General features: G+C 44.1%; 1 protein-coding gene across 2 annotated transcripts in view; it reads left to right on the top strand.

Moving 5' to 3' along the window:
* The window catches only part of NOX4 (NADPH oxidase 4), a 173,800-nt gene that overhangs the window by 55,634 nt on the left and 93,943 nt on the right, over nt 1–24,223 (top strand). The window lies entirely within an intron of this gene.

Raw genomic sequence — 24,223 nt, 5'->3', positions numbered from 1 at the left:
GCATGGAATTGACCATTATAATTAAGGACACTTGACCAGATCCTGCAGATTTTTCTCTGGCAAATCTTTGAATTGACTCCTATGGGAATTTTGCCAGAGGGAAGACTGCAGAAGTGGGCTCAGTGGCATAAACTGACATAAGTTCATAGTTCATTGACATCAAGTTGATTGCACTAGTTGAGGATCTGGCCCGCCATTTGGAAAAATCTGTTACAGTGATGGCATCCATTGCAAGAAGCAGATCTCAAGATTGGGTGAGACAGATGTGGTTTCTCAGTCAATGTAAATAATTCATTTATGTTCAAATATAGTGTTATGTATTTTCAGCCGAGTACAAATATCTAGTTGATATATTAGTTTAGATCTGTAGCAGAAGAGATGGTAAAGTAACTTTCTCTTATGTACAATGCATTCTATACTAAAGTAGGGTGATATTAACAGCCTGTAGGATAGGTCCATCAATGTCTATTAGCCAAGATGGTCAGGGATGCAATCCCATGTGCTGGGAGTCCCTAAGCTTGTAACTGTCAGATGTTGGGACTGGACGAGAGGGGATGGATCACTCATTCGCTTGTAACAGAGGGGTAGCCATGTTAGTCTGGATCTGTAAAAGCAGCAAAGAATCCTGTGGCACCTTATAGACTAACAGACGTTTTGGAGCATGAGCTTTCGTGGGTGAATACCCACTTCCTCAGATGCATGTAGTGGAAATTTCCAGGGGCAGGTATATATATGCTAGCAAGCAAGCTAGAGATAACGCAGTCAGTTCAATCAGGGAGGATGAGGCCCTGTTCTAGCAGTTGAGGTGTGAAAACCAAGAGAGGAGAAACTGGTTCTGTAGTTGGCAAGCCATTCACAGTCTTGGAATCATCTGGCATTGGCCCCTGTCAGAAGACAGGATACTGGGCTAGATGGACCATTGGTCTGACCCAGTGTGTCTGTTCTTATGTCCTTATGTAACATAGTATATAGCGCTTTAAATATTCCTTCATATTAAATTGCTATTTTGACATTAGCTCTGATTTTTATTGCCCCAAATGTATTTCAGTAACACTTTAATTACAGCAAAGCGTCCTGTGGCACCTTATAGACTAACAGACGTATTGGAGCATGAGCTTTCGTGGGTGAATATACTACATGAATCCAACAGAGTGTGTATTCACTAACGAAAGCTCATGCTCCAATACATCCGTTAGTCTATAAGTGCCACAGGACGCTTTGCTGTAAGATCCAGACTAACACAGCTACCCCTCTGATTCTTTAATTACACTATAGTAGATGCTATTACTGGGTGGTTTATTGCATAACAAGAACTTGAAACATCTAGACTTACAATAGTCTTCTCTGTCCAGCTTAGGCAGGGGACAGTAGTTTCCAGATGTCTTTCTAGGTCATTATTCTGCCTTGGGCTGCTTCTTTGCTTAGAAAGCTTTTTTCACTGCAATATAATGCTAGACATGGGATGAGTCTTAAGGGCATGTAGGCAATATCTTGACTCGGTATTTTTTTCCCTGCTCCTGTCTGACCTACTTGTAGGTACCAAGCATTAATGATTTCAGTGTGAGTTTTGCCAACTTTTCTTATTCTTTTAATAATAATAATAATAATAATAATAATTAATAATCTCTTCTTGTTATTTTATAGTGTGCATGGTGCTTAATAGACAAGTAAAAGTTGTAGACTTGGGAGCTTACAATGTCAGTATTGGACATAATGCAGCAAGCAATGCCATTAGCCAAAGGCTGGAGGGAAGAGGAGTATAGGCAAAGAAGGAGGGTTATGCATCTTTATTGGTCCCTCTTTTTTTTTTTTTTTTTTTAAAGGTTTAATATGTTGCTGCTTGGGTTAGTGCCTAGTATTAAATAAGGCTGGGGTGGAAGCCCAATACCTGCTCCCATTGAAGCCTCTGGCAGAACTTCCACCTGTCTCTGTGTGGTCTCAGCCAAGTGAGGTAAATAAGATGGCATTTTGTAAAGAGGTGGAGTAATTTGTGCAATTTAATAGTCCTCTTCTGCCCCCTTCCCTCCCACTCAGTGGAAGGGGTAAAGTGTGAAACTTGTACGTGGATTTAGAGAGGCAAAATCCATATCACTGCCTGGAGATGAGAGTTGCTCCCCTGCCTACCTCTACTGTGACTGCTATTTTATCCTCTAAGCTGGATCAGCAGTCAAAGGCTTCAGTTCCACTTGTGCACCCTGTTGAAATCATTGGATCCATGCAGTCAATAATCCTGTGCATCTTCCTCCAGGCTGCTCCAATGACTGAAACATTTTGCTACTTGAAAACACATTTATCTTTTCTAATATGAAAAATCCATTTATTTTTATCCATTCTTTCATTTTGTCTTGCTCAAAATTTCAAGTTTCCAGAGGGGTGAAAAAGAGGCTGCACAGCTTCTGCAGTCCCCTGGAGGAATCCTGCTGGTCAGCTCAGCAAATTCTTTTGGGGGCTCCCAGGTAGCTCACAATAGAATAGACATTGCACCATCCTTGAATAGGGTACATCACCCTCCACATTGTCTCTCAGCTACCTCTTTACAACTTTTGTCAATGTGCTCTCTATTAAGCAGATTTAAGAATATTTATCTCCCTAGGTCCCTTTCAGAGCATCGAACAGTCACTCCCAAAGTGCTGTTTGGTGTGGCATTCAAAAACTCTTCTCCTTGGACCCCCCTGTGTGCCCAATTTCCTTACTTTAGACAAGTATTTCCTATCACTTTTCAGAACAAAACCCTGGTGGAGTAAAACAAAATAAATATGGTTTCTTTCCTTTATTGCAGCCTGTGTGCCAAGGCTTCTGAACTTCCACAGAGCCTTGTCCAGAGCTCATTCAGATCAATGGGAATCTTTCCACTTACTTCAAGGGGCTTTGGATCAGGGCGACAGGCTTATTATGGACTTTAATAGGGAGTTTGCCCAACAAGGTAACAAAAATGTTCAAGAGGTTTTACGTTTTTTGTTGGCAAGGATATTTAAAAAAAAATTGTATATCACTTACTTTTAATTAGGATATGAGATGTTCCTCTCTCTGTGTTACACAGATTAATCTCGTGAGTCTTGTATTTCTGTGTAAATATATATTTTTGGCCAAGATTTTCAAAAGAGGCTAGTGATTTCTGGATGCCTCCATGTTTGGGTGCCCAATTTGAAATTCCTTAAAGGGACCTGATTTTCAGAGGGCTGATGCGCAGAATACTATGAAAATCAGGCCTGTCATAACATTTCTTCCCAGATCTGGACCTTAGAGTCCAAAATATGGGTGTTAGCATGAAAACCTCCAAGCTTAGTTACCAGCTTGGACCTGGTAATTGCTGCCACCAGCCAGGAATTATACAGTGCCTAGCTCACTGTGGTCTCCCAAAAACCTTCCCTGGGGGACCCCAAGACTCAGATTTCTTGAGTCTCACAACAAAGGGGAATAAACCATTTCCCTTCCCCCTCCTCCCCTCCAGGTGTTCCCTCCCTGGGTTCCTGGAGAGATATACAGAAGCAAGCTCTGTGAATCTAAACAAAGGGATTCTACCCTCCCTGTTTCAAGTCCTGGAAACACAAGTACCGAGAGAGCTAATCTCTCTTCCTCCTCACCCAGAGGATATGCAAAGTCAGGCTTAGTAAATTTAACACAAAGAGATTTTCCCCCTGACTTCTTCCTCGCACCAATTCCCTGGTGAGCTGCAATGGAGTGGTATGCCCGTTCAGTCTGTCCTGGGGTGGCAGAGAACAGTGGGGCGAAGCTAGTGCACAGCTCCTTGATTTGTTGCTGCTGCAGATGTTCCAGGATGGTTGAGAGGTTCACCTCTTCCACGCCACCGTCTTTTTTCCCTTCATAGTAGACACCTTGAGGCCACTCAGCATCATCTCCCTGGACTGTAAACTGACAAACCTGTAAGTCTCTGGAATAGAAAGGCTTGAGAGAATTAACATGGTACACTCTGGGTTTTAGAGAGGAATTGGGAAATGCTATGAGGTAGTTAACAGCTCCCAGGCGCTCTTGGACCATGAATGGCCCTTCCCATGATGCTTCCAACTTATGGGCCTGTTGCACCTTCAAGACCATAACCTGGTCTCCTGCCTTGAAGAAATGTTCTCTGGTATGTTTGTCATACCAGGCCTTTTGCTCTTCCTGAGCATCCTTTAGGTTCTTTTTAGCAAGGGCTAAAGAGTGTCAGAGGGTGCTTTGTAGGTTGCTTACAAAGTCCAGAATGTTAGTTCCTGGAGAAGGCGTAAACCCCTCCCATTGCTGCTTCACCAACTGTAATGGCCCCTTAACCTCGTGGCCATACACAAATTCAAATGGTGAAAACCCTAAACTGGGATGTGGTACAGCCCTGTAGGCAAACAGCAACTGCTGCAACACTAGGTCCCAATTATTGGAGTGTTCGTTGACGAATTTGCGTATCATGGCCCTCAAAGTTCCATTAAACCTTTCGACCAGGCCATTGGTTTGATGGTGGTATGGGGTGGCAACCAAGTGGTTCACCCCATGAGTTTCCCACAGTTTTTGCATGGTCCCTGCCAGGAAATTAGATCCTGAATCTGTAAGGATGTCGGAGGGCCAACCCACCCTGGCAAAAATGTCTATTAGGGCCTGACAAATAGCGTTAGCTCTGGTGTTGCCTAGAGCTACAGCTTCTGGCCATCGGGTAGCAAAGTCCACGAAAGTCAGTACGTACTGCTTTCCTCTGGGCGTCTTTTTTGGGAAAGGACCCAGAATATCCACAGCTACTCGCTGAAATGGGACCTCAATTATGGGGAGTGGCTGGAGAGGGGCCTTGACCTGGTCTTGGGGTTTTCCCACTCTTTGGCATACCTCACAAGACTGGACATACTTGGCAACGTCCTTGCCCATCCCCTCCCAGTGGAAGGACTTCCCCAATCTGTCTTTGGTTCTGTTCACCCCAGCATGGCCACTGGGATGATCATGGGCTAAGCTTAAGAGCTTCCCCCGGTACTTAGTTGGAACCACCAACTGTTTTTGCAGCTGCCATTCTTCCCGGTGTCCACTAGAAAGAATCTCCTTGTATAAAAGTCCTTGGTCTATAACAAACCGGGATCGGTGAGAAGAGCTGAGAGGCGGTGGGGTGCTCCGTGCCACCGCCCAAGCTTTCTGAAGGCTGTCATCTGCTTCCTGCTCAGTCTGGAACTGTTCCTTTGAGGCTGGGGTGACCAGTTCTTCCTCAGACTGTGGACTTGGGCTTGGTCCCTCTGGAAGCGATGTAGGTGATGGGGTTGTTTCCGTTGCTGGTGAACTGCTCTCCGCTGGTGCACCTGAGTGTATTTCAGGCTCTGGCTGAGCCTTTTGGGTATGGTTGTCTGTTGCTTCTGCCAGTTTTGGCTCGCTGGCGCCCTCTGCTGTTGAGTTTGAAGATGTGGTTGCAATTGCTGGTGCTGGTTGCTGTTCCAGTTCCGGTCCTGGGACTGGAGGTGCTGTGGCTGTTTCAGTGGTTGGCATGGAATCCGGGTCCACTACCTCTGTCTGGGTCTCTGGTCACACAGACGGGGCGTCTGTGGACGGCTCAGGAAAAGGAATGGGTCTGGAAGCTTGCCGGGTTTGGCTGTGTGTAACCATTCCCACTCTCTTGGCCCGCTTCACCTGGTTGACCAAGTCTTCCCCCAGTAGCATGGGGATGGAATAATTGTCATAGACTGCAAAAGTCCACATTCCTGACCAGCCTTTGTACTGGACAGGCAGTTTAGCTGTAGGCAAGTCTACAGCTTGTGACATGAAGGGGTAAATTGTCACTTGGTCCTTTGGGTTGATGAATTTGGGGTCGACGAAGGATTGGTGGATAGCTGACACTTGTGCCCCCATGTCTCTCCACGCAGTAACCTTCTTTCTGCCCACTCTCAAATTTTCCCTTCGCTCCAAGGGTATTTGAGAGGCATCTGGGCCTGAGGATCTTTGGTGTGATGGTGGTGTAACGACTTGCACTCGGATGGCGTTCTTTGGGCAGTTGGCCTTTATATGTTCCAGCTCATTACACTTAAAGCATCTTCCAGCTGACTGGTCACTGGGTTGAGGTGAGTTACTGGAGACTGGTGAGGTGGAAGAATAGGGTGTCTGTGGCTTTCCTTGGGTTGTAGGTGGGGTCTTTGGCTGCCCTCGGTTGTAGGGTTTATTGTCTGTGTGCCCTCTGGGGTATTCGTTCCCCTTGACAGTAGCTTTCTTGCTTTCTGCCACTTCCATCCATCTGGCTCCAATCTCCCCCACCTCAGTGAGATTTTTGGGTTTTCCATCTTGTATGTACTGTGTTATGTCCTCAGGAACACCATCCAAGAACTGCTCCATTTGTATGAGGAGGTGCAGTTCGTCCAAGGATTTAACATTGTTTCCTGATATCCAGGCCTCATAATTTTTCCCAACATAGTAGGCGTGTGTGGGAAAGGACACATCTGGTTTCCACTTTTGAGTTCTGAAACGCCGACGGGCATGATCCGCTGTTATCCCCATTCTGAATCTGGCCTTGGTTTGAAACAGTTTATAATCGTTCATTCGATCCTTTGGCATTTCAGCCGCCACCTCTGCTAAGGGTCCACTGAGCTGTGGCCTCAGCTCTACCATGTACTGATCTTCAGAGATGCTGTACCCAAGACAGGCTCTTTCAAAAATTTCCAAGAAGGCCTCGGTGTCATCACCTGCCTTGTAGGTGGGAAATTTCCTGTGCTGTGGAACAAGTATTGGTGAAGGGTTGTTAGGATTGGCTGTGTTTTGTTGCTTAGCCTTTTCTAATTCCAGGGCCTGCCGGTGGGTTTCCCTCAGGAGTTCCAACACTCTCCTGTGGGTAGCCTCTTTTTCTCTTTTCCTCAGCTCCATCTCTTGTAGTTTTTTTTCCATATCTCACCTGTGCTCGGCATCTTTGATTATTCCTTGGCCTCCATTTTTGCCTTAGAAGTCATGGTTCCTGTTTTCTTGTGTTGGGGTGTCCTCTGGTGTTTATTGTCTGAACTGCTGGCTCTGTTGTCTCCTGGGGTCTGCCTAGCAACAGTGCCTTTTTTTTTTCTAGCTAATCTTTTAAATGTAAAATAAACCAGAAAAACCATTTTATTTGCATGTGTGTTGTGCTGGGTACTTAACTCTCAATCAGAGTGCTATAGTATAAGAAAAGACCCTTAATAGTTTCTTAATGGTTCCTTGCTTAATATGCAAGCTACTGCCAGGAGAGAACAGAAAAAAATTTCTCTCTGGTTCCTTTTAAAACCAAACCCTCTCTGCTTAAAAGCCCCTAGAAAAAAAAAGAAAAATATAATATTCCTACTGGCTTCTGGATTCTGTCTTTAGCCCACCGCTACCACCATGTCATAACATTTCTTCCCAGATCTGGACCTTAGCGTCCAAAATATGGGTGTTAGCATGAAAACCTCGAAGCTTAGTTACCAGCTTGGTCCTGGTAATTGCTGCCACCAGCCAGGAATTATATAGTGCTTAGCTCACTGTGGTCTCCCGAAAACCTTCCCTGGGGGACCCCAAGACTCAGGTTCTTTGAGTCTCACAACAAAGGGGAATAAACCATTTCCCTTCCCCCTCCTCCCCTCCAGGTGTTCCCTCCCTGGGTTCCTGGAGAGATATACAGAAGCAAGCTCTGTGAATCTAAACAAAGGGATTCTACCCTCCCTGTTTCAAGTCCTGGAAACACCAGTACCGAGAGAGCTAATCTCTCTTCCCCCTCACCCAGAGGGTATGCAAAGTCAGGCTTAGTAAATTTAACACAAAGAGATTTTCCCCCTGACTTGCACCAATTCCCTGGTGAGCTGCAGACTCAATTCCCTGGAGTCCCCACTAAAGAAAAACTCCAACAGGTCTTAAAAAGAAAGCTTTATATAAAAAGAATGAAAAAGGACATAAAATATAGTCTCTGTATTAAGTTGACAATATACAGGGTCAATTGCTTAAAGGAAAAAAATGAATAAACAGCCTTATCCAAAAAGAATACAGTTTAACACATTCCAGCCTCTACACACACGTAAATACAAAAAAACAATATAAACCTATTGTCTTACTATCCTTGTACTTACAACTTGGAAACAGAAGATTAGAAAGCCTGGAGATAGAAAAATCATTCTCAGAGCCGAGAGAGCACAGACAGAAGACAAAGAACAAAGAACTCACACCCAAAACTTCCCTCCACCCAGATTTGAAAAAGTCTTGTTTCCTGATTGGTCCTCTGGTCAGGTGTTTTTTGTTACCCCTTTCCAGGTGAAAGAGACCTTAACCCTTAGCTATCTGTTTATGACAAGGCCCACTTAAGGTGTCAGAATTGAGGCACCCCAAATCAGTTGTCACATCTGGAAATCGTGCCTTCAGTCCCCAGGGCGTCTCTCTACATGTGTTAATTGCTCAGCAGTTTCTTTGTGATTGGGAGGGTGGAATTTATGCATTCTGTCATGCAGTTTTATGCTTAATGCCTAGAGCCATCTCTTAAGGTTCTTCAGTTATAGCGAACATCAACAGTTATGTTTGTTTCAAACACAATAGTGCTGGTCCTGTAAAAGTTCAGTTCGGATTTCCAAAGCATTGCTTTCACTGTTTTTGGTAGCATCGTATCAAAATTCTCCTCCCCTTTCTTTCCCCTTTAAAAAAACAAAACAAAAAAAAAAGGACACATTTATCCTCTCTTTTACACTGGTTCAACTCCACTGCTGTCAGCAAAGTTGCTTTTGATTTTAACTACGCGAGTGAGAAGAGAATCAGGGCGAATAGTTTATATTGAGAGATTTGTAGAAATCTTTGTCTTTTGTTTCTTTCAGTCTCAGTTCTAGATCTTCCACTAGGGGTATTGAATTTCCGCCTTTTATAGATGCTTAACCACAAAGATGATTATTTGCTAACAGCATGAAACCACAGTACTCGTAATTTATGGTTGCATGTGTTTCCTTTCTACCAATGAATGACTTCAGAAGAGGGGTTCCCATTTAAAATATTCATTGCAATATTAGAAGAGAAGTCACTTTTTATGTAATACATTAGCATCACTTCTTGTGTTGGCATGTGGTGCTTGGCTCTGTGCCTTGAGGCATACAGCCTTACATTTTGCAAATGTAAAGAGCTGTAGAAGATGCAGGGTCCTTTCATGTGGTCTCAGTTAAACCCACTAAGGAATCAAAGCAAGCCACAATCTTTTACAAGCTATAATATGTAGTTTGGCTAATAAATAAACTTGCATCTACCCTAAATATCATTAAGTATATTGTATGGGGTAGCTGTGCTAATTTATATATGTTAACTTTCTTGTGGAAGTGCAATGTAGCTTATTTTTACAGGACTAACAAGAATGTGCATCATTTTGGTATGTCTTCACATGGAGTGTTGACTGTTCTAAACTTTATCCTGCACCAGGACCAGTCACTGAAAACCAAATTTCAGTTGTGGATCTGAGCTAAAGGTTGGAGTGGTTCAGATCTGAGGTTTTGATTCAGGGCATTGTAGAGGTGTGAGCCAGCCACAAGGTTTGGATCAGGGCAGAACTTTCCAAAAATGTAGGGTTGCTTGGATCCCCTCTACCTTTTAGTGGTGCTCCCATCTCTAATTAGAATTCAACACTGTATTTTACAAAGAAGGGCTATTCCTTTCAGTTGTTTTGATGTGACTTTAGTCCTGTACTGATGACCTTATAGACTGACGTCCTCTGCTCTAGCACATACAGAAATAGAGAAAACTCTTCAAAAATATCATGCCAATGTGCCTCATCCATAGCCTGGAAGCACCACCTCTGATGAGAGAGATTCCATGGCCCATTCAGTCCTTAGTTTTGCTACTGAGATGGCCAATGAGGCTGTTAGATAATTGCCTATTGTGGTGGTGGTTTTAGAGATTTGTCTATTGGTTGCCTGTTTTGATGATCTGAATCTATTTCCGATATGTCCATCACCATGGCATCTAGGCATTATGGCGAAGTTGAATTATCATGTAAAGTGCCTTCATTATCTTCTGTTTTGTGCCAGCAAAGTGTAGCTGATACTGAAACTGGTGATTCTGTTCTAAATTCAAAAACTGGGAGCCAAAGGGCTATCCTCTTTAGTGTCCAATGGGGATTTCTTAAATTTTATACTAGAGAGATTTCAGTAGTTCAGCACTTCAGCATACCAGTATATCGACACTTTCTATTGTAGCCCCTAGAAGTCCTGACTGAGATTGGGACCCAACTGTGCCATGTGCAGTACATATGCATAGGAAGGGACAATCCCTGCCCCCAAAAGCCTGTAATCTACTTAGAGAAGATAGACCAAGGGAAGGACTTTACAGATGGGGAAATGAGTTGTAGAGACATTGAGTGACTTGCTCCAGGTCCCAAAGGGAATCTGTAGCAGAGTTGGGAACTGAACCCTGGCTTCTGGAGTCCCTGTCTAGCATTTAAATGGCAAGACCACAATTCTTTTCTTCATGAAGGTTATTCAAGCTGCTCATCCAGTATGCTCATTCTGCTGCTCTCTAGCATGCAGAACATCATTTAATTGTGACAGGGAGAGCAGTAACTTGATTCCTTTAGCAAGAAGGGGTACATTCCGTAGCCCTCACTTCTCTTCTTTAACTTGCTTACATCACACTGTGTCCCTCTGTTTCACTTTGGGTCATAATGGAAGGCGAGTGAAAGGGAGAAAAGGGAAGCTTTTTATTCTTGGTTTTTTTTTTCAAGGTACTGAAAACTATGCAAGCACAGACCCCTCTGAGCTAGAGCTGATGCTGCTCCCTGGCTTTACACATCTCCTGGTAATGTTGAGGTAGTGCTGTTGCCTTGCTTTACAGTCCGAACCAGTGCCTAGTGTCTGCTGGAGACTGTCCCTTTGGCATTGCATTTGAGATGGAGGCTCCATTCAGTTTGGGACAAGGTCAGTTCACACATACGGGCTTTGGTCCTTCATCTGACAATGAGAAGGCAGGACTGCTGTTGGCATTGCAGTCACCACCTGTTCCTCTCCAGCATCACAGTTTCATTCTGCCATTCTCAGAGAGAACAGAAGGAGCTGTTACCTCTCAGTCCTTTCTAGAGCGTGCTGACCTCCCAGGAACAAGTTCCAGCCTTAACATGGCTGAAATATCAGAGGAGACATAGAAGAAATCTACTTTCTTTGAGGCACGGAAATCCAGTGGCACTGAGGTACTGTGACATCGGATCTCTCTTGACTGTAGAACTCTGTACTGCCATTTGCAGCAGTCATGGAGACCACAATAAATCTTGGCCCACTATTTTAAAGTTCCTCAGTGAGAGAGGAACAACTGTCTGAGGCCCAAGTACCTCTAGTGCACGTAGGTCAATCATCATATGTCTGTGACTTCACGCATGGAGATTTCATCCTTTCTCCATCATTTCCTCCTAACTCAGCTATAGCAGGTTCCCCCCAGGCTGTTACCTGGAACTGGGGTTCCACTGTTCCCTCTGATCCACCAGCCAGGGCTCCCTCTGTCACTGTGCTGCTGTGACAAGTTGTAGACCACTCCCAGTCCTACACTTGCACCAACAGTCGCACAGGCAGGGACACACCCAGCTGCAGTTACATACAAGCTGATCAGCCACTGCATGAACGAACAATACAGATGCTACAGCCAAGATACCTCCAGCGTCCCAGCTTAGGACTCCAGACTTGTACCGCTCTGCCCTGGTTGAAACACCAACCAATATGAATTTATTACCCGGTTCGCCCCTCCTTCAGTGTGGAGAGGAATATGTAACAAACTTGTGTTAACCAAGCTGAGATTTCCCCCCAAACACTTCACTCAAAGGTGCTCTGATTTAGATAAAGCAAAACCAAGTTTATTAACTACAAAAAGATAGATTTTAAGTGATTATAAAGTGATAGCAAAAAGATCAAAGCAGATTACCCAGTAAATAAACAAAACCTCAGACTAAGCCTAAAGTACTAGAAAGATTGGATATGAATTAGGAATTTCTCACCCTGACTGATGATACAAACAGGTTTGCAGATTCTTAAGGCACAAGCTGCACTTGCTTTGCAGCTTGGGCTCCCCACCATGGTTCCAAGTTTTTTTCTTTCAGGGCTTCTCTCATGTGTTGAGTTGTGGGGGAATGAAGAAAAGAGATGATGTCACTCCCTGCCTTAGCTAGCTTTTCCATATGGTGGGAACCCTTTGTTTCAAATTTGGTTCCCAGACCAGTTTGTGAAAAAATACAGGTACCCCAAATGGAGATCAGAGTCATGTCATCTGGTCACATGCCCTTGCAGAGGGCTTGTCTACATCACAAAGTTGCAGCGCTGGTGAGGGGGTTACAGTGCTGCAACTTAGGAGGTGTACACATCTGCAGGGCATCACCAGCGCTGCAACTCCCTGTTTGCAGCGCTGGCCATACTCCCGTTTTGTCTCGGGTATAGAGGATCCCAGCGCTGGTAATCAAGTGTAGACACTTACCAGCGCTTTTCTTGACCTCCGTGGAATAAGCAGGATTCCCGGCATACCTGAGGAAGCCTCTGGTAATCAAGCAGGTCTCCTTCCCCGGTTTGCTCTCGCGTTCCCCGAACCCCCGTGCAAGCAGGTCTCCTTCCCTGCGGTTTGCTCTCGCGTTCCCCAAATCCCCGAGCAAGCAGGTCTCCTTCCCTGTGGTTTGCAGGGGGGTTCGGGGAACGCGAGAGCAAACCGTGGCGAAGCTGGTCTCCTTCCCCGGTTTGCTCTCGCGTTCCCCGAACCCCCGTGCAAGCAGGTCTCCTTCCCTGCGGTTTGCAGGGGGGTTCGGGGAACGCGAGAGCAAACCGCGGCAAAGCTGGTCTCCTTCCCCGGTTTGCTCTCGCGTTCCCCGAACCCCCGTGCAAGCAGGTCTCCTTCCCTGCGGTTTGCAGGGGGGTTCGGGGAACGCGAGAGCAAACCGCGGCGAAGCTGGTCTCCTTCCCCGGTTTGCTCTCGCGTTCCCCGAACCCCCCTTGAAGCCGCCCAACAGCGCTGCAGTGTGGCCACATCTAACACCACTTGCAGCGCTGGTGCTGTAAGTGTGGCCACTCTGCAGCGCTGGACCTATACAGCTGTACTAATACAGCTGTAACAACCAGCGCTGCAAAATTGTAGATGTAGACATACCCAGAGTCATGGCGGCCATTATTTACAAGCTGGCCAAAACATTTACAGGCAGGCTAGGCTATTGAACAGCCCATTGTCTTTGTTGATGAGCCATTAGCACTGTCTGGCTTCTTCACTGTTGTACAGGAAAGGCTGGTGGGGGGTGTTTTCCAGAGTAAGCCCATTTGAAATACAGATCCATAGTCAATATTTATAAACTTCAGATACAAAAATGATACATTCATACAAATAGGATAATCGTAGTCTGCAAATAACAACTTTTCCAATGACACCTTACATGACTCATCTTGTACAAAATGCATCATAGTTATGCTATAATCATATGATAATAATATTACTATGATGAATATTGGGTATAGTGTTACACCAGTTTTCTGTTGTTGGCATTAGTTGAAGCATGTGCCACCCATTATAAATCCTCCAACACTCATTTGTAGCTAACATTAAAAATCCACATGCTGTTAAGATATGAAGGCTCACTCTTAAGACTTCATTAGTTTAACCTACCCAGGTCAGAGTGACTCTACCCTCTTCTATTTCTGTGAATAACATGGTGATGCTAGCCTGTTTACTTTTCGTGAGTAGCATTTTTGTGTGGAGTGCCTTTGGACTTAGTATAAATCAGCTCCAAAGTGCTGGCCAGGGTCTCATTAGTGATTGCAAATGGTTTACAGCCTCCACTCCTGAGCCTGGTTATGACTGGGCCTGACTTATGTTTTATGGTGGAGTATCCTTCAATGAGTCTGTTTGCACGTATACTAACTACATAGATTCCATGGCCAGGTCTTGAATCAAGTGATTGAGGTGTCTTTGGGTATGTCTATGCTGCAGTAGATGTATCCGACATAGCTTTGATCTAGCTAACTTGAATAATAGTGGGGATGAGGGGTTGGAGGTGAAGGAGTGTGCTCCGGGCTGGGACTGGGGGTTTGGGACCCAGCCTCACCCCAGAGCTCCCTCTCGCAACCCCAGGGGAGCCCTCCCCCCTGCACCCTATCCCCCTGCCCCAGCTCAGAGATCCCTCCTGCACCCTGAACTCCTCATTTCTGGCCATTCTGGCCCCACCCCAGAGCCTGCACCCTCAGCCAGAGCCCTCACCCCCTCCCACATCCCATCCCCCAATTTCATGAGCCATGCACTTTCCATACCCAGATGTGGCCCTCGTACCACAAAGTTTGCTCACCTCTGCCATAGACCATTGTTGAAATGTAATGTTTTCATGTAGTATTATAGTACACTAGCTATCCCTGTCTGTTGTCTGAGTGTTTGATCACAATCCGCAAATGAAAAAAAGGTTGAAAACCACTGTATTAATGTGAAGCAAATCACTGTGGTAGTATTTGCAGTTAAAAACCTTCAGACTTTGCCTTTTTGGAATGGCAGTTTCTGTCTGAGCAGAAAAAATGACGGACTTATTTAAAGTTGAGTTCTTTATTCATGTACAATGTTGGATAAATCAAATCCATGGCTTGCTGCTTATACCAGAGTTTCCTTTGTATTATGTAGACTTGTTTCCATGGATAATAAGGCATGTTCTTATATAGAGATATTCAAAATGTCAGCACAAAATCCAAACATGTATAAAGGAACGAGCAGAGGTAGTTGCCAAACCTTATTTGATTAGACATACTCAAAATATAAAATTCTATAAAGGAGTGTTAGTTAAAGAAGCCGAGATAGAGAATTACCTGAAATAGGTTTACTTGTGCACATGAAAAATATTAATATTGCTTCTAGGTGTCTCCAGGCTATTGTTTATTTATGTATTTTCCATCCTCATGAGCTTCTCCTCTGCACTCTGATCCATCCTTATTTTATTATTTTTTTACTTCCCACTTTGATTCAGAAATATGTATAGTTCAGTTGACCTAAGGGTTTAAAAAGCCTGACAAATTTAATGTAGGCACTTGTGGGTTGAGGACTAGTGCTCTGAAGCTTTCGACTCCGTGCCTGACGCCTTGTTATAGTGATCTGAACAAATGAAAATGTGAACATTATATAAACAAATGTAAACAAGAACGTGGAAGCAAATGGTTCCTTTTGCTTTAATAAGGTAGGTTTTTATTTTACAAAGCCGTGGATTGCATTATTGTCTTATTGGAGTCCTGATCCAAAATTCATTGAAGTTAATGGAAAATCTGCCATTGACTTCAGTGGAATTGTAACAGTCCCCCAATGAAGTCTGATTCTCAGTGTCTTTCAAGCAAGTAATATAGTGCTATGCAAAGAACAAAACTGGGAAATGTTGAAGATGCGTATATACTGTACGGTAAACTCAAGAAACAAATGATGTACAACAGGAAAAGCCCAAGGGCCAGATTCCGAGATACCTAAAATGTTTAAGTTGTTGGAAGTTTTCTCTTGTAAAAACTAGGTAAGGACCTTAGGAAGCGGCCTAATGCTAGCAGATTAATACCAAAAAAACCCCAAATCGAAAAGTGATAGGATTTTAATGAGCTTTATTAAGTTCCTAATCCTTTTGCATATGGTAAACTTGATCTACAGAACACTCAGGGAGATGCAGATATTGTGAAGTATATTGCTGGCAAACTGTGCAAGTCCCAGGGGCTTGTCTGCTTTTCATACAAATAGAAAATGTAACAGCTGTGTGGAAAAGAATTTAAGTGCAATAAAAATAGTATAGATTAACTTTTCTCTTACTCATTGTGTGCTGCCTTACATCCATTTGCTTTTAGATTTTTGTTTTACGCATCCAGTTTATCTAAACAAAAAAACTTTACACACGTAGACTTATGCTTTATATACTTACAAATATCCACCTATAACAGCTACAAGAACTGAGATCTTTTATTGTTTGCTACATAGTCATTGGGATTTTCTTTTGCAAATAACTCCTGCTTTGCCAAGACATATGTTTTGCATATTTGGGTGTTTTAAATACACCTGTACTCCGTTATAATGCAGTTGTGGGGAGCCAAAAATCCCTACCGCATTATAGCTGAAACCCCGTGATATTGGAGTAGGAGTGGCAGGGCTCTGGCCAGGCCCTTTAAATCTCTGGCGAGCCCCACTGCTGCAGCCCCGGGGTAGCAGCAGCAGGGCTCTGGCGATGATTTAAAGAGCTCCGGGCTCCAGCCACTACGGGGAGCCTGGGCCCTTTAAATTGCCGGTGAGCCTCACTACCACAGCCCCGGGGTAGCGGCGGCAGGGCTCCAATGGGATTTAAAGGGCCTGGGGCTCCCTGCAGCAGCCGGAGCCTCGGACCCTTTAAAGCGCTGCTGGAGCCCTGCTGCTACCGCACTATACGCAAACCCATGTTATATTGGGTCGCGTTATAGCGGGATAGAGGTGCATGTATGCTCAGCATACACATTCTGGCCCCAGTCTTCACAGGTATTTAGCCTGATTTTAAGATCTGGACTTCTGAGCTTTGCAGGATAAAGGAGAGCCAAATAAATGGCTTGCTAATGAAGTTGGGAGTGTGGAGGTGTTTTTTAACTGGAATAAAACTCTTCCACATTTTGGTCAGCTTAGAAAGATAGGGCCAGATAATGGCAATTAATTGATGCTCCATATTGGGGTGGTGCAAAGCTGCATCACCCCAGCGAGAGCTCTTCTCCCAACTCATTTCCGCATGGGGTAAAAGAGAAGACTGCCCCCCTGCATCACCCTTCAGCAAGAGGCATCATGGACTTCACAAAACTGCCATGGACCTGAGTTTAGTGTGCAGGTGCTGGATGGTGTTGGTGGCCCGTGATATCCAGGAGGTCAGACTAGATGATCTAGTAGACCCTTCTGTGCTTAAACTCTGTGACCGGCCTCTACTCTGGCCCCTTTTGGGATGGCTTGTGCTCTAGGAGGTGTCAGCGGGAAGTCGTCCCTACACTCAAAGTGCAGAGACTGTGCTTGTACCAGACTCTGTGGGTGGGTGGTTCCTTACGCTCACCTCCTCTCCCTCCTTGGACATCCACTCATTGACCAGCCACACTGTGGTTCACAATCTGAAAAAAAATGAGTCTATGTTGAGCATTGAACTCTGATTTCACTCTGTCTCTTGCTACTTTCAGTGTTCCATTGTGCAAGGACACAGTTTCACACCTGACTATGACACCTCTGAGGTTGGGAGGAGACATGGCCATTCTGACGGCTCCTCTTGACAGAGTTGAATTGAGTAGGTTCCTCATTCAACTGCCGTTCAGAAGTATTGGTAAGCCATGCACTTGGAGTAGGGGGGATGAAAGGTTTGGAGGGGAGAGAGTCTAGCAAAATCATTTGTTTCAGTTTGCTTGGTAGTGTGGTAGTCCATAAATATTTTAATTCTGGTTCCATAATGGTATTGTGTCCTGAGACACCACTCTGTAGCTCCACAATTTGCTTCTTTTGGCCTTCTGAGAGTTCCGCTCCAAATTTTTAGTCAAATTTGTAGTTGCATTTATCTCTTCACTGAGTGTGTTTCTAACCAGTTCCACTTCTGGTTATAATAATAATAAAAAAAAATAATAATTGGAGATGTACCTGTCTCCTAGAACTGGAAGAGACCTTGAAAGGTCATTGAGTCTAGCCCCCTGCTTTCACTAGCAGGACTTAAAACTGACTTTTGCCCCAGATCCCTAAGTGGCCCCCTCAAGGATTGAGCTCACAACACTGGGTTTAGCAGACCAATGCTCAAAACCACTGAGCTATCCCTCTCCCTGGTTGCAACAAACTTTTTTAATGTGGCTGAAAGACATGGAAAGGGTCCAGTTACACAACTGATCATGGATCTGCTGGTCTCTGCCAGGCAGTGGCTGGTGTTGGAGGCAGTATGGAGTGGTGGAACCACAAAGGAGCTCCCTGGGCTCTCAGGGGACTCCCATTTGGTGCACCGCTATGAGCAGAGCCAGCCATCCTCCCTTCCCCTTCTGTTCCATTCGGTGTCTGATACTGCTTCCATCACTGGTATCCTTTCTGCTCCCTTTGGAGTGGCTAGCATCACAGCAAGCACTAGCAGATAGTTCTTGTGCTCAGGGACTGCTGTTGTGCATGACCCCTATGTAGAGGCAAAATTGCATGCATAGAAAGATGCTTTTGGCATACTGCTCACCCTCCCTTATCCAGGCCAGTGTGCAACAGGTGGCTGCTTCCAGGGCACTCCCTTGTGTCCTCAAGGTGTCCCTGAAAGCAGCCCCTGCCTTAGTTTCCCTCTTCCAGAGTCCCCAGTAACTCCACACAAGCTGTCTGAATATAAATAGCTCTTTATGAGGTTAATTTATTGCAACAGTCTCACAACCCTCTAATTCAGAATTCCCCAGGGTTATTCAAACAGTACATTCAATTTTTCAAGTCTTGACAGTCCATCAATACACCAGTTCAGCTTCAGCGACTCTCATCACAATCCAGCTCTTGACTACAGCTCCAGCGTCTCTTACCATGTCTCACCTGTCGGGTACAGCTCCCGTGTGTTTCATCATGCCTCACCCCAGTCCTCTAGCTGGGGTGTTTTTCCACCCTATTTTACTCCTATGTTTTGTTCTAGCTGTTACCTGGAGATATCAGCAGGCTCATCCCTCGATCATTCACCAGCCTTCAACTCTCGCTGGCCCTCTGGCTTCAGCTCTTCCATTCTGACAGTCAGCAGGCATCTCTCTCTGCTGCTCTCAGCTTTCAGCCCTCTCTGTTTGTGGTTCTCTGCCCTAGGGAAGTTTGTAGCTGACTGCATCCCTGGCTTCTGCTTTTGCCAGGCTGATCTGGTTCCTCTGCTCAACCAGCAGACTCCCACCACTGCGTCTTCAGGGGCATCCCTTCTCTGAATCTCTCAGCCCAATCCTTCTCTTCTTTTGAGCTCTTTCTGCTTCTCTAGAAACACTCACACAGCCACAGCCCTTCTGGATCCCCTCTTCCTTTTGGGCTGTCTCATAAAACTCCCAGGGGCAGTCCTGCCTTCCTCATTGCACCAAACTAGGGTACATCTGGACTGGAACAGGAGAGCTGGGCCCAAATTCATTTAAGTGCCAGACATAGTTTTAACCAGTGTTTCTGAACTAGAGGGTTTTTGTCACAAAATACAATTGGGAGGGTGGAGGTCGTTGAAAATTTTATTACAATCTAAAGCAAAGAAAATCTCTTTCCCTCATTCCCCACACATCTTTACATTTAAGGTCAAGTATTATTTGCCAACCTCTTGAAACACACACAGATAAATTATGTGATAATTGATGCTTCTTGTATTCTTACTTTTATAGTACATGTAAGGGGAAAGAGGTTGTGAAAATATTTAACCTTGAATAAAGTTGAGAAACACTGATCTGGACAATAGAAATATATCTTAGTGGTAAATCAGTAGCAGTAAAACTTTGTGGAGCGCAGCCTGTTCATCTTTTACTTACCACAAAAGCGAAGATACGGTTATTTATTATTTATTGAATATGGTCAAAATTTCCCAAAGTGGCCTCTGAAAATCATCCGCTGGATGTCTCAGTCTAGGGTGGCAAACACTGAGGCACCCAAAATCAGAGATGCCTACCATTCGTTGACCTTTGTTGGAGTTTTGGATAGTTAGCACCTCTGAAGATTGGTCTCTGGGTGACTCAAGTTCAGCAGCTAAAAAATTGAGGCATTCAGAATAAGAGACTACTTTGAAAGTGTTGGCCTGTTGACATTTCCAGCTACAACTGTTGTATGTTGGCATTTGCCTTCACAGAAAACAAAGAAACAAAAAGTTGGACAAATTGAAGAATTACACAAGGAGTGGTGAAGTCTCCATTATTTAAAGTCTTAAATCAAGATTGGATTTTTTTTAAAAGCACAAACAGAAGATAAGAACTTGATGCAGGTATGATGGAGTGAGGTTCTGTGACCTGTTATAGGAGATAAGAAGATGATGATACTTAGTCCTGCCTTGAGTACAGGGGACTGGACTGGAAGACTTCTTGAGGTCCCTTCCAGTCCTACGGGTCTATGATCATACTGGTCCCTTCTGGCCTTAAAATGTAGAATCTAGTTACCTTTTGTGGCTTTACTGCAGGGCATTTTCCTTCCCTAGCTGGATTACAAGTGTTTTGGGTCAGATAAAGGACATGGGAATGGAAAGTGAAAGAACTCTTTGGGGCATGTTATTTCTTAAGGGAGAGACAAGGTGAGTGAAGTAATATCTTTTACTGGACCACTTTTTGTTGATGAGAGACAAGCTTTTGAGCTACACAGAGCTGTAAGGGAGGCAGCCCTGCTGTGAGTTCTCTGGCTGCCTCAGATATTAGATTTAAAGACTATAGGTCTCACCTTATTTTTTCAGACACCCCTGTTGCAACATCATTTTCTGTGGTTAGGGTTGTCCCCTGTACAACCAAATTATAATGTCTGCAGACACTTCTCAGTTAAATTAAGTCACTCAAAAGGCCGGGTTCCCAATATGGAGAGAGTTTAAACAAAGCCAAATTTGCAAAGTAGCCCACAATAGAAATGTATGGAGCCACCCTGAAGACTCTTCCCATACAGCTCATTCTTTCAGGCATAAACATGTCTAAAAAAACCCCAGCAACCTGACAAGCACCTTTTTCTGACATCTGTCTTTTAAACTGTGTGATTCATTAGTTAAAACTGGGGTAGCCTGATTTAACATAGTTCACTTTCCATGAGTCAAACCTAAGACTAGCTGTTCTGTGTTGGCTGTATTATTTATATAGCATCCCTGTATTTGTCATCATTCTTCCCCATCGTTTTATAATCTCAGGATAAATTGCTTTGGGAATATTTAGATCAGTTTTCTGTGAAAACCAGACAAACTATGGCTCACTGAACTTTTGAAGCCCAAATTCTTTTTGGAGCTGATTGGCAAAGTTGAAAATCCACCCCCACCTTCCCCACAAGGGAAAGAAAATGTAGCTCAGTTGGGTTTAGTTCTGTCATTTTCTCATATACATTAACTCTTAAGTGCTTTTCTGTCTGAGTTGCATAACTGATCTGATCATTTCCAGGTCACAAATTTGGACAATACAGCAGAGGTTTGCAACAGAGCAGTTTTATCCTTGGAGGCAATCACCATCACAATGAACCAGCTACAGGAGCGCATGGTGTTTACAGGGCCTGCCAGGATGTCTCCAAATTCCAGTTTAGAATCATATTGCAGTTCTTTCCCAAAGTGAAATAGCCTCTTAGAAGGAGTTTCTCTCTGCTTGTTCATTAGTGTGAATCCAGCTCTGCCATGACCTTCCTTTTAGCTGTCGAAATGGGGACAGGGCTCCTTTTCATTCCTCTGCTAGCCATAGCACACATCATAGCTGTCGTTGCCAATAAACGACTAGTCCTGTTCCCACTTCTGCCTGCGCAGAGGGCCCCTGGGCAGTAGATTCCGAGCAGTCCCATTTCACGAGGGGGGCAGAATGCAGGGAGGCCTCTCCACTGGAGGCACATGCTGTGCATTGGTGCCAGCTCAGCAAGGGATTCTTGCATAGCCATTGAGGGTGGGTGGTTTGGAGAGTTCTGAGATCCAGATTGTCTGGTCCTCACTTTTGCTGGAAGTGCTAGGGTTGTGGAAACCACTGTGTGCCTTAGACTGATGTTGATTCTATGTAGTGTGCCACAGTCGAAAGAGGATTCTTTCCCTCTTCCCTCCGTTGCTATCCCCAGTGACAAACTGAATTACCTGAGGTAATCCAGGAACAAGATTTCTCTCAAACTGGAGGTATTGTTTGGCTTAGTGAGTAAGGCTCTGGACTGGAACTTAGGAGGCCGGTGCTCTAGTCCAGGCTCTGCTACTGTCCTGTCATGTGACGTCTATATAACTCTAGCCTCTGTTCCCCCTGTGATGATGATGAACTTTCTACAGTGCTATCTGGTGCATCCCCCAGCCAGTGACTCCTCCACAGTAATAGTATAGGCAGAAACGTATGCCAAAGGCTACCAGATCCATAGTGAAGCACCACAGAGAGCAAATTTGTAGGCAAGGGCCATCTACTGAATATGCCCCTGGTTGTAGGGAGAATTCTAGGCTAGGAGTGGGTACCAGCAATGTCCCTGAGGACCCTAAATGCTGTAGGTTATATAATTTACCAGACCTATCTGTTTTTATTTCCTGTCTGTTGTGCTCTCATGCATATGGGACCAGATTCTCCATTGCTCTGTACCTTGTGTAGTCACTTACATTGGTGTTAAGTGGGTGTAAACTGTTACCACTCGGATTTAGTAGCATTTTACACTTTCTCTGCACTAGAGAATCTGATCCAGAATTTTTTGATGCTACTAAATAAAATCAAGTATATTTCTAGCATGTATTAGTACTAGTAATAAATTAAACTTGGATTAGTTAAATTAAGAATATGATCCATATTCTTTCTGTTGCTGATTGAAATAATTGACATGTACAGATGAGTGCTAATCCATATGCTGGTTTATGAAGACAGAGTCTTTCAGAGTTTGTCACAAATTCACATGATGTCCCCTGAGTGCTAGATTTTGCATTTGTATCACAGAGTTAGCTGAAAATCACATATAGGCAGACAACTCCCTATTAAACATGCATCTGTGAAGGCTCAGGCTACGTCTTCACTACCTGCCGTATCGGCGGGTAGCAATCGATTGCTCGGGGATTGATATATCGCATCTCATCTAGACGCAATATATCGATCCCCAAACACGCTTATATCGATTCCGGAACTCCACCAACCCCAACAGAGTTGCGAAGTCAACATGGGGAGCAGCGGACATCAATCCCGCGCCTTGAGGATGGTGAGTAATTCGATCTTAGATACTTCGACTTCAGCTTCATTATTCACATAGCTGAAGTTGTGTATCTGAGATCGATTTTCCCCCGTAGTGTAGACCAGCCCACAGAAACAGTAGGTTTTTTCCCAGCAGAGGGTGCAGAATAAATTATATTCCATAAATTTGATCCAGTTATAGGATGTTAAATCCAGTGTTACAAATGACAGAATACAAAACAAACAAAAAGGGTGTGTGTGTGTGTGGGAGGGCACATTCTACATCTCACTCATCATTAAACCTCTTAGCAGGAAATCTACCATTTCAAATACAGAAGACGTTTATCTCTGAGAGCATAGGGCCATGTTCTCAGGTGATGTAAATCAGCACAGCTCCATCAAAGTAATAGAACTGTTCCAATTGACACCTATTGAGGTTCTGCCCCATAGTCTTTGGAGGGTGGCTGAATGCCTACAGATGAACATTTTAGCAAAAATTGCTCTAAGATCTTATAACATGTCAAATATTCCACTTTTCTGAGATATGCATGTTTAGTTTGAGGACAGAATAAGATGAGCATAGCTTCATGTAAGCACAGACAGTTTATTTGAAACAATAAATTTGCATAATTTCCCTGGCATTTTAATCAGGTTGGTACATCAAATAAGGTTCATTCACAGCTCTCTTGTACAGAAATATTCCATTTAATATTGTCCAAGATCTTCTTTCTCTGAAACAGTCCTAGAATATAGTTAGAAAATAACCCTACCTTCTCAATTTGGTAATCTAGTGAATACGTCTTTTTAGAAAGACTAAAATAGTGTTCTTAAAACAACTTGTATGTCCTAGAAGTGGATAATCCTAACAAGATTTATAGTAGTTAAATTATCTTTTAGGGGTCTTGGAGAAGAAGTTTTATTGTCTTGACTAGAGCTGCAAAAAGCACGTCATGCATTCCTGAAGTCACTCAGACGCTTGTAGTTTGGCTAAAGGTCATACACATACTTTTTAGGGTACCAATTCAGGAAAGCATATAAACTTATGTTTAGCTTTAAAAATGTTCTTAAGTCCCTTCGACTTCAGTGCAACTTAATCACATGGCAATTTAAGCATATGCTTAAATATTGTCCTGAATAGATGTGTTTTCCTCAATCAGGGATTAGAGGTACTTTATTTTGGAGACTAGAGATGCCAAAGAGCTTAGACTTAAATGTCAGATTTTTAGGCATGTGTGCATTTATTGTATTTGTGTGCAGAGACCTGTCAATGGCATGTGTTATTTAGACATGCCAAGGCTTGCATATTTTCATGCCTACACTTCTGAATGACAAGATGGCTGCGGCTGGCTCAGGTCAGCTGACTTGGGCTTGGTGCTAGAAATTGCTATGTAGATGTTTGGGCTCCAGCCCAAGGCTAAATGTCTACACAGTAATTTTTCAGGCTGTGAACCCGAGCCTTGGGTGAGCCGCGAGTTTTTGTTTGTTTGTTTGTTTGTTTGTTTTAATCCCTGTCTAGGCATACTCTCAGTGGTCAGATATGGGGTGATTGCTTTATAAAGAGCCTTTGC

This window comes from Gopherus evgoodei, chromosome 1, assembly GCF_007399415.2.
Source record: "Gopherus evgoodei ecotype Sinaloan lineage chromosome 1, rGopEvg1_v1.p, whole genome shotgun sequence".
Classification (NCBI taxonomy): Eukaryota; Metazoa; Chordata; order Testudines; family Testudinidae; genus Gopherus; species Gopherus evgoodei.
The sequence above is the reverse complement of the archived record's forward strand: the minus strand, read 5'-3'. Positions and strand labels throughout refer to the sequence as shown.